Genomic DNA, 9,948 nt, shown 5'->3' with positions numbered 1-9,948 from the left:
TGAGTGTTAGAATGGTAGTTAAATTATATAAATATAATTGAATGTTACTCTAACTAGAATGTTAGTTAACTTATAGTTAATTTGAACGTGTACATTTAATAATATCATATATATGTAAAATTATTAATCTATTTATATATAAATAATATTTTTTAGTTATTTTTTAATTATTAATAATGTATAATTATAATAATGTTTAATCATAAATTTTTTTAGGAATTTTAGTAGGATGATACTGATCTATCATTTGATCTCAAATTGATCCTATAGTTCGGTTTGCTCACCTTTGAGATATGAGCTTAAGAAAAATGTAGCAAAATGCACACCAATGGATAAAGGAATGAGACATTTGCCAAGCCAAACAAATGAATTACAAACGAATCAATATAATTTCAAATTAATGTATTATAAAATGTGATGTAATACAACAATAATTTAAATTTAAGTTAGATAATCATAATGTATTTTTATAAGATAAGCACGGGCATTGCGTGAGCTAGACACCTTATATTACGTGAGCCAATACAGGAAGAGATTTGAGGGAAGAAGAATTGACTTATACTAAATAGTTTTAATTTTTGAGAATTCCCCCTACTTTTATTTTTTTAGTGAGACAAGACTCTAATATTTTTATAATTGTATACACCTCCAAGAGTTACAAAAAATTGAGGTGGGGCAACTGCGCCCACCAAAGCTATACATGGCTCCGCTCCTGCTTGCGTGTGTAATATAATATATGAACGCGTGCAGATATTAAACTGATAAGAATAAATACTACACTTAATCTTAGTCAAAAGACAGAGTATAAATTAGGTAAGGGTGCGTTAGACCTAGTAATGCTAGGGTGACGCTCGAGAATCTCAATAGCAAACTACTGTAACAAACTCACTTATAAAAAAATTAATTTAATATCATAATTGATCTTAGTCAAAAAGCTGAGAAAAGTATGTTTTTTAACATCATACTTAATGTTAGCCAAAAAAATTAAGAAAAATATACTTTTTAATATCACTAACCCAAGATATTTTTAACATCATACTTAATGTTTCTACAAATTATCAATTCTAAGATATGAGACTAAAAAGAACTCTAGATTTCTAATTGATTAATGAGAAAAATTCTCAATAATGCGCCACACTTAAATCTCGTACTCTAGTTCACTAATTGATGCATTTGTAAAAATTATTAATAAATCTTAAAATTATTTTCTGTGTGAATAATAAAAAAGATATTAATGTACTTTTATTTTAGGCTTCACTAAAATTAGTAAGTAAAAGAGGAAGATTCTTAATAAAATAATAAGATAATATAGATTGACAAGAACATCCATACATGTTAATAACTATTAGAGAATCTAATTAATTAACCACACAAGGCAACAATGCAATTACAATTAAAAAACCAACAATACATTCAAACAAAGCATCAGAGAAATCAGGACATACTTCTTTTTCTTCTTCTTCTTAAAAAAAAAAAATAATAATAATAATAATAATAATTAGCATGATAGTTTTCTAAGAAAAAAAAGAAAAGAAAAGATTAAATTTAACTTTATTTCGGTGCCATTAACTTCTCAAGCATTCACTGGACTTGTAGAGATTCCAAATCCTAAAGGAAATAGAGGGTCATAGTGTGCATCTCCAAAGTTCATAGGCAGCTGCTCAACAGACTTAAACCATGTCCTTGGAAGCTTTCCTGTAAATCCATAGTCGCCAAAGAGCACATCAGCCACCCCCCGGCCTTCGCTTCCGGGAAGCCAAGCTGCCACGAATGCATCAATCTTGTCGATGACCGGTTCAACCACCAACGGACGACCGGAGATCATGATCACGACACACTTGACTGTGGCACACACATTTCTGATCAGGTCCAAGCCTGGTTCAGGTACAGTAAGATTCAAGTTGTCCCCAAAGGTTTCTGCATATGGTGGTTCTCTGACGACAACAATGGCATATGAGAAGTTGTTTTGCTCGAGGAAGGAAGCATCGGGGTTTTTAGAGAAGACTATGTTTGTGCTTGGGTCTACAGTGGCTTCTATGGCCTCAAAAATTGTAGTTCCTGAAATGGCCAATTTAGGATTTTATCAAAACTGAAGTGTAACCAAATTGAATGTTGTACATTACCAGTTATGTTGTCGTTTCCACTAATTCCTTGCCAAGCAAATGCTCAACCACCACATTGATAGCCCAAGTTATGGCCATGGCTTCCGGCGACAAGAATGCTCTCAGTCTTCTTAGGCAATGGCAGCACTGGGCCTTCGTTCACCTTTCCATTTTTCAAAAGAACAAGCGACTTCCGAACAGCTTCTCGGGCAAGTTCCCGGTGTTCCTGCATTGATCATTCACAAATTTGACACATTCTAGTCCCATTTAGTTACATTAAACTTCCGCTCCTGCTTCTCGTACCTCGGAATTGTCACATGCTTCATTCTCATCCGCCAGCGTACTCTTCCGCAGCTTCGTCCCTCGGACGCACCGAGCCCGTCGGCTCTCTCCCGTACCGACCTTCTCGCTAACTGCGTCTTTTGCTCCCCGAGCAATCTTCCGTCTCAGCTTCTCGTCTCTCGAAAACATTGCACGGTCCCTTCTTGTCCGCCGGTGTACTCTTCACCTCGTCCCTCAGATGCACTGAGCCCGTCGGCTCTCTCCCGTGTCGTCTTTCTCGCTAGTTGCGTCTTTTGCTCGACTTCCTGTGCTCCTAAGTTCCTGCACACTTAGACACAGGGTTAAACATAACAGGACCTAACTTAACTTGTTATATCACATCAAAACAATCTTGGGGTTCCAACACTGCCATCACCTGACGTTACTCGGCATATTCTGACATCAAGCATTCTCAACCGACTCATTAATACAGGGGGTTACAAAAGACCGTTCATATGAATGAAACAGAACTTTCCTCCAATAGTTGTCATATATATTCTGTTACCTGACATATTCTGACACAAGATATTCTCTGATGCCTCATTGTTACGGAGGTTCTAAGGGTCATTATAAAAAGAGATTCTCTCGGTTGGCCAAGTATGTTTTTACACATCTGGATAACGTTTTACTACACGCTCTTATGCTTACATGTTTGCTGTTCATCTTCCTCTCCACTTTTCGCTCGGCTATTGTACAGACTTGAGCATCGGAGTGCCTACGCCAGATACCCCCTCCTAGTTCTCGTTCTAACGTTTCTCTTTGCTCTCTTTGCGGTGTACGCAGGAAAGAGTGTTAGGTGTCATTTCTTCTCCATCTTAGGGTTTTCTTCCGGTCAATGATGGAATCATCTATCCAGCGCGCCATTTCCATCGATTTTAGATAAGATCAGTATAATTACAATAATATTTAATTATAAATTTTTTAGGATTTTAACATAATCATACAATTCTATTATCCAAACCAGTCTATCCTATTACCCCAAATAGATTCTACATATAGGATCACGATTCTACAATGGTTGGTATAGAATTTTGCATACAGTAGGGATTACACTAAAGTTGGCCTTGTCCTGTTGCCAAACCTTTCCCCCTTCCTCCATTAAACTCTTATGACTTTGCTCACCTTTGAGATATGATGTATTGTTCAAAATAGCATTACCTTTTCTAATCATGATGTTTACTCTTATCCTACATGCCATTAAGAGACTCCTGCTTAAGAAAAATGTAGCAAAATTTACACCAACGGATGAGGGAAAGAGACATTTACCAAACCAAACAAATGCATTACAACCTAATCAATATAATTTCAAATTAATATATTATAAAATGTGATTTAATAAAACAATAATTTAAATTTAAGTTAGATAATCATAATGTTTTTTATTAGATAAAATAGATTAACAAGAACATCCATACAGGTTAATAACTATTAGAGAAACAACAATGCAATTTTCAGTTAAAAAACCAACAATACATTCAAACGAGGGACAGATCAGGACCTTACTTCTTTTTTTTTCATACGTCCTGGTTGTTGAAATGCCCTGGGCGAAATTATTAGTTATGCCCTAATTTTATTTTTCCATCAATCTAAGTAATAATTATTGTAATTTATAAAATTTTATTTCTAAAAATAGAATAAGTAAACTTTTTAGTTGTACAACGATTTTTTTATCTTATGATGACTGTTATTTTTTTATTTATGTATAAATTTATGTAATTCTAACTTAGAAATAAGAATCAAACATCAATTCCAAAACTATATATATAAATTCTTTTTCCATTTCTATACTATTAAATTATCCAAGAATAACAATTCTATTTGTAATTAATTTCATTTAGAATGTAAGAAGTGTTTTGAAAGAACAATCACTTAGAATTCTTAACAAAAAAAAATACTGACAATAGAGAAAATTTTAACTCAAGAATGCAAAAAGATAAGTATAGTAATTTAACATAAAATTTTGACATCAAATTGAGAAATAATAAAGAAGTGTAGCCTAATTAGTTTACGTCCATAATATTTATTTTCAACATCAGCATAGGAATCTAGAAGAACAAATAAAACACTAGGAAACCCTATCACAAATATATTCACTTTGAGTTTGAGTATCTTAAACAATGTATTCAATAAGTAGTTAAGAATTAAATCTTTTTATCCTAAATAAGTGAAAACTCGATATAAATGAATTAAATTATATATATAGGAATCCTAGCAATAACAAAAATTAAAAACGTTGTAAATTTTTAAAATTTCAAATTGACTAAGCCATCATGTGATAATCAAAAACTTTCCATAGAAAATGACCTACTTGGTTACTCAGTTCAGAAAGTAAAACAAATTTCAGTTTATAAAAACTTAAACATTAGAGAAATAGAACAACGCTAATTTTTTTCTTTAAATAAAGAAAAAAAATTAAAGAAAATATTAGTTCCTCATTATTAACACAAACATTCCAACTTGTTGGATGTCTCGTTGTCAATTTCACATCCAAATCTAAAGAATCACTCACATAGACATTGTAAACCTTCTTCTTTGCTTCTTCTTCACTAAATCAAAAGAAAAATGAGAATGAATGTAGAGGATATAGTTAAATTGTCATGTTTAGAAAATTGACATTTTTTTATGATGAAACTATCAACTACCTCACAACAATATAAGCATGTTTAGAAATATTACTCCAATTTATGAATATGAGCACTGCTCGTATTTTGAAATTTATAACATTTTACTCCAATATAGGCATGTTCTGGACTTGCATATCACTTCAGAAATATCTTGTATCAATTAGCACTTTTAGAGCATTTTGCAAAGATATACGAGACAACACTCAAACATCAAGAAACAAATAATACTCATCCTCGCATAACCCAAGTTATCATTCTAATAAGAAAATTACTAATTTATGCAGAAATAAAACATGATTAGGCCGATTAAGACCTAAAAATGCATGGAGCAGAAATTTTCAATTGATACCAAAATAAAACATGATTAATAAGAAAATGAAAAGCACGATGCAAGAGAGGGCAGGGCTTGAAATTAGTTCAGGATCTACAGAAGGCCACAAAGAATATGGAACAGCGGAACAGGCAAATGAGCACAAAGCAAGCATCAATCAATGAGGGGTGAGCTGCTCCTCAAAGTGCAAACAACGATATAGGGGCAGGGAGGGGAGAAGCAATCGAAGGGAGCGCAGGGGGTCTCATTTTTCTGTCCAATGCATTATAAAGAAATTTGAATGAATAGAATATACCTTACACCTTTGAGAAGGAAAACAAAACCTAGGGCACCGACACAGTGGGGAAAACAACAACAGAAGAGAGAGCTAGAGACTGCTCGTCTCACCAATGGAGGGTGCTCTGAGAGAGACAAATCCGTCCCTGAGCCAGGGAGGTTTTCGTTGTTTCGGCGATGAGGGAGGGAAGGTGTGGCGACGGCGGCGAGGGAGGGTGCGGCGACTGCGAGTCTGCAAGGAAGGAAGGGTTTCGGCAACGAAAGAGAGAGCGATGAGGGAAGGTGTGGCGAGGGAGGGTTTCGGTGATGGTGAGTAGAATCGCGAGGTTGCTTGCTTCGGTGAGGGAGGAAGAGAAAAGGGTCAAAAAAAAAAAAAAAAAAAAAAAAAAAAAAACTTATTATATATATATATATATATATATATATATTTTAGCAGGATAGTTTTCTAAGAAAAATTGAAAAGAAATGATTATATTTAACTTTATTTTCGGTGCCATTAACTTCTCTAAAAACCTCTTTTTCTATGAAAAATGAAAAAGAAATGATTATATTTAACTTTATTTTCGGTGCCATTAACTTCTCTAAAACCCCTCAGAAATCAAGCATTCACTGGACTTGTAGAGATTCCAAATCCTAAAGGAAATAGAGGGTCATAGTGTGCATCTCCAAAGTTCATGGGCAGCTGCTCAACAGACTTAAACCATGTCCTTGGAAGCTTTCCTGTAAATCCATAGTCGCCAAAGAGCACATCAGCCACCCCCCGGCCTTCGCTTCCGGGAAGCCAAGCTGCCACGAATGCATCAATCTTGTCGATGACCGGTTCAACCACCAACGGACGACCGGAGATCATGATCATGACACACTTGACTGTGGCACACACATTTCTAATCAGGTCTAAGCCAGGTTCAGGTAGAGTAAGATTCAAGTTGTCCCCAAAGGTTTCTGCATATGGTGGTTCTCCGACCACAACAATGGCAAATGAGAAGTTGTTTTGCTCGGGGAAGGAAGCGTCAGGGTTTTCAGAGAAGACTATGTTTGTGCTTGGGTCTACAGTGGCTTCTATGGCCTCAAAAATTGTAGTTCCTGAAATGGGCAATTTAGGATTTTATCAAAACTGAAGTGTAACCAAATTGAATGCTGTACATTACCAGTTATGTTGTCGTTTCCACTAATTCCTTGCCAAGTAACTGTCCAACCACCACATTGATAGCCCAAGTTATGGGCATGGCTTCCGGCGACAAGAATGCTCTCAGTCTTCTTAGGCAATGGCAGCACTGGGCCTTCGTTCACCTTTCCATTTTTCAAAAGAACAAGCGACTTCCGAACAGCTTCTCGGGCAAGTTCCCGGTGTTCCTGCATCGATCATTCACAAATTTGACACATTCTAGTCCCATTTAGTTACATTGACAGTCAATCTTTCGAAACAATGTCACCCTGTACCTGGCTGCCCAAATGATCAACTAATGAGAGGTCAGGGTAGGGGTTCTCGAATAGGCCCATCGTGAACTTGACTCGAAGTATCCTTCTCACAGCGTCATCGATTCGGCTCATCGGAATGTTGTTGGTCTGCACATGGTGAGTCAGGCCATTGATGAACTCCGTCTAATTAAAAGGGATCATAACCTGCAATGCAGCATGGAAGAAGGTATCATCTAACTTGCTAGATATTCGAAAGAGTTAGAATTGGTAAATAGAAATTGATGAAAGAAGCAAAAAAAATACTTACCATGTCGATGCCTGCAGTAATTGATGCCATAATGGAATAAGAGTAGTTTGAATGTGGAGGAGAAGTGATCATATCGATTCCTTCCCAATCCGATATCACAAACGCCTGCAAAAGGACTCGGTTACATCTCTGAGTTCAAATGTAATTTTCGAGTTAAACACTCAAGTGGATCAATTACCCTAAACCTCAGCTTGTTTTTGAGGAAATTAGTGATTAGAAACCGATTAGCATGCATCTTTTCTCCATTCCAGCTCGAATATGAAACCATTATAGTCGATACGCCTCGGATAATAGCATGGTAATAGGGAGGCATGTGGATACTAAGAAGTTCATCGAAATCAACAATGGTGTTGTTTTCATTGATACCCTTGTTTGTTCCACCATCTCCTACGTAGTGCTTGGCACAGGCAGCAACATTTTTCCTGTGAAATGAGCATGGAAGAAAACCGATAGAGAAATTCGACAAACTAAGGAACATAAAAGTTGGTCATTGAGTTAAAACTTCTTACCCGCCAGCAACAAATGGAACTCCTTTTTGAGAATTTTCAGGAAGATAGAGTTCCCTGTAAACCATCGATCAACGATGTCATTTCTTCAACTACTCGTGTATCTTCGCTGTAACTCTCATAGCAACGGCCCCATCTGGGGTCTCTACAGACCTACATGCACAAGCCCAAGAATGCCAAGAGCAGCAGCGTTATTTGCACAAGTTTACGAGATATCGATAAGATCGAACAACAGAGAATCCAGGTAGGAAGGAACCGCAATAGTAGGAGCAAAAACATAAGAAATGCCGGATGCTCTGACTTCGAGAGCAGTGGCAGCTCCAATTTTCCTCACAAGCTTTGGATCCCTATTCAAAATTACAAAATTAAATTGAAACATCTGTTCATCAACAATAAATTTATTGTTCAGTAAACACTACTAATACATTGCCAAACAATGGAAATTACATATAAACTCTCAGTTAAATACATACTTTGTTCCTATGGACGACTGTAACGTCTCAGCAAGGACCATTACATCTCCATGAGAATTTGGGTGTAGTGTTAAATAGGCAAGAGTTCTCACACCATAAGTTAGATAAGAACAAATATGATAGGAAAACTAATAATCTAAGATTTGGAACTTGGAACATAGGAACTCTCACTGGTAAATCAATGGAGGTAGTAGATATGATGATTAGGAGAAAAATTAATATTTTGTGTGTACAAGAGACAAAATGGATAGGTGAGAAGGCAAAGATGATAGAGAACACGAGTTTTAAGTTATGGTACACTGGAAAGAGTAAAACAAGAAATGGAGTGGGTATTATTGTAGATAGTTTGTTAAAGGATGAAGTTGTAGGAGTAGTTAGAAAAGGGGATAGAATTATAACCCTTAAGATAATAGTGGCGAAAGAAACTATGAACATAATTAGCGTATATGTACCACAAGTAGGATTAGATGAAGCTACCAAATTAAGGTTTTGGGAGGACTTAGATGAAATATTACAAAATATTTCACCAAATGAAAGGATTTTAATAGGAGGTGATCTAAATGGACATGTCGGAGTGAAAAATGAGGAATATGAGAGAGTATATGGGAGTTATGGGTTTGGAACGAGGAATGAGGAAGGGAAAACTATATTAGATTTTGCGATAGCATATGATCTTATATTAGCTAATACGTTTTTTAAGAAAAGAGAAGAACACTTAGTCACATTCAAAAATGGGAATAATAAATCGCAAATTGACTTTCTTATGGTTAGGAAAAAGGATAGAAAGATTTGTAAAGATTGCAAAGTCATCCCTGGAGAAAGCTTAACTACCCAACATAGGGTAGTAGTGTTGGATATACGTTTTAAACATAGTATCAATAGAAAGAAAATATATACAATTCCTAGAATTAAGCGGTGGAAGTTAAAGGATGGGAAGAAACATATATTTAAGGAGAAGGTAGAATTACAAGCATTAGGTGAAATATACGATGACTCTAATACAACATGGGATAAGATGGTATCAAAGTTGAAAATAGTAGCTAAGAGTGTCCTCGGTGAGTCAAAGGGGCATGCACCGCTAAGTAAAGAATCTTGGTGGTGGAATGAGAAAGTACAAGAGAAAGTGAAGGAAAAACGAATAACTTATAAGGAATTATATATTTGTAAGAATGAGGAAAACTTAAAAAAATATACAATAGCCAAGAAAGAAGTTAAGAAAGTGGTGAGTGAAGCAAAAAATGAAACTTTTGAACGGTTATATCAAAAATTGGATACAAAAGAAGGGGAAAGAGACATTTATAGAATAGCTAAAGTGAGAGAAAGAAAAACAAGAGATCTTAGCCAAATAAAATGTATTAAAGATGAATGTAATAGGGTATTAGTAAGCGATGGAGAAATAAAAGAGCGGTGGAAGAGGTATTTTCATCAACTTTTTAATGAGTGTTTAGGAGACCAACTTAACTTGGGTAATTTAATTAGGTCAAATGAGCATCGAAATTTTAATTTTTATCGTAGAATTAGGTATTTTCATCAGCCTTGTACTCTTTGAACTTATCAAAGCACTCGGACTTGCGGCGCATTAGGTAAAT

At 35.5% G+C, this 9,948-nt stretch overlaps 3 pseudogenes; all 3 read right to left on the bottom strand.

Annotated features, from left to right (window-relative positions):
- Positions 1-814: 814 nt before the first annotated feature.
- LOC121968716 lies at positions 815-948 on the bottom strand (annotated as a pseudogene).
- A 625-nt stretch (positions 949-1,573) lies between these two features.
- On the bottom strand, positions 1,574-2,434 carry LOC122054670 (annotated as a pseudogene).
- Positions 2,435-6,252: 3,818 nt separating this feature from the next.
- Positions 6,253-8,265, bottom strand: LOC122054668 (annotated as a pseudogene).
- Positions 8,266-9,948: the final 1,683 nt, after the last annotated feature.

The sequence above is a fragment of the Zingiber officinale genome, chromosome 3B (genome assembly GCF_018446385.1).
Source record: "Zingiber officinale cultivar Zhangliang chromosome 3B, Zo_v1.1, whole genome shotgun sequence".
Taxonomy (NCBI): Eukaryota; Viridiplantae; Streptophyta; class Magnoliopsida; order Zingiberales; family Zingiberaceae; genus Zingiber; species Zingiber officinale.
This window is presented reverse-complemented; position numbering and strand designations above follow the sequence as displayed.